General features: G+C 45.8%; 1 non-coding gene across 1 annotated transcript; it reads right to left on the reverse strand.

The window, feature by feature from the left end:
- Positions 1-1,010: 1,010 nt before the first annotated feature.
- TRNAS-GCU (transfer RNA serine (anticodon GCU)) lies at positions 1,011-1,082 on the reverse strand. Its single transcript has one exon. It is a non-coding gene; the product is annotated as a tRNA-Ser (tRNA).
- Between the last annotated feature and the right edge of the window lie 461 nt (positions 1,083-1,543).

Genomic DNA, 1,543 nt, shown 5'->3' on the forward strand with positions numbered 1-1,543 from the left:
CGTACCACAACTAGAGGATCTTGCATGCTGAAACTAAAGCTCATGCACACTGCAAAACAGATCACCATGCCACAGCTACAGATCCCACACGGTGCATCAAAGATCCCCCGTGCTGCCACTGAAGACCCATATGCTGAACAAAGGTCCTGCATACCACAGCTAAAAGATCCCTTGTGCTTTAACTAAAGTTCCTGCATGTGTCAATGAAGATCCCACGTGCCACAACTAAGACCAACATAACGAAATAAATTAAACAAATATTTAACAATTCAATATAAAAAAAAGATTCATTTACAAACCTTCACCTGGCTACAAATGAACATATCTATGAAAGAAAAACAGATTACAGATCACAGAGAACAAACTTCTTGATACCAAGGCGGAGGTAGGGGGAGGTTACAGGAAAGGAATGGATTGGGATTTGGGGACTAGCAGATGCAAACTATGATACACAGAATGGATAAACAACAAGATCCTATTGCATAGCACAGGGAACTATATTCAATATCCTGTGGTAAACCATAATGGAAAAGAATATAAAAAGATGTCTGTGAATAACCGAGTCACTCTGTTGTGTACCTGAAACTAATATAACACTGCCATACTTCAATAAAAAGAGAAACCCTCAAGTGTGTAGAAGCGGCTTACCTCCAACATATGGATTCAGATGGACACAATGTGCTGTCAGCACCCTGTCCAACCGAAACCTTCACAACCATTTTCATTTACATAGTTGTTGCTGAAACAAAGAAGTCCCTGGTCATCAGTAAATGTCACATTATTTCCCAGAGAACAAACAACAGAGAACACCCCAGCTGCCACCTTTCCAGGGTCATGCCTTCTATGACACACATGTAGACGTATCTAGTCATGAAAGTGAAAGTGAAGTCGCTCAGTCGTGTCTTGACTCTTTGCGACCCCGTGGACTGTAGCCCACCAGGCTCCTCTGTCCATGGGATTCTCCAGGCAAGAATACTGGAGTGGGTTGCCATTTCCTCCTCCAGGGGATCTTCCCAACCCAGGGATCGAACCCGGGTCTCCTGCATAGCAGGCAGACACTTTATCCTCTGAGCCACCAGGGAAGCCTGTACACATTCTTTACCCCATCCCCTTCTATCCCCATGGTGAGCCTGCCAGAAGCATATGGTGAGGAAGCCTTCTCCTCCTCCTCCCCAGCTTTTATCCAAGGACTGGGTCCATGTCAACAGGCAGAATGAGGGGCTGGGCTACAGGGAGCAGGCATTCAGGCAAGTGAAGAGAGGAAGCATACAGGGGGCAGTCCACAGAAAAAAAGCATTAAGTCCGTCCCCTAAAGAGCCTCATCTTGGAATCAGCATGGACACAGCTTTCCATGTTGGTGGGGATCCATCCAGGGGCAGCTGATTGCCATGGGAAAAGTAATCTTCCACCCTCAGTGTCCTCCTGAGCTGAGGTAACCAGTCTACTCCAGCACAGTCACATTATCTGAGCTGGGACTAACATTTTCTTGTAACATCCAGATCAACCTTGCTCTTGTATACCTGTTTTTAGGGCCAGGAAATGG

The sequence above is a fragment of the Capricornis sumatraensis genome, chromosome X, assembly GCF_032405125.1.
Source record: "Capricornis sumatraensis isolate serow.1 chromosome X, serow.2, whole genome shotgun sequence".
Lineage (NCBI taxonomy): Eukaryota > Metazoa > Chordata > Mammalia > Artiodactyla > Bovidae > Capricornis > Capricornis sumatraensis.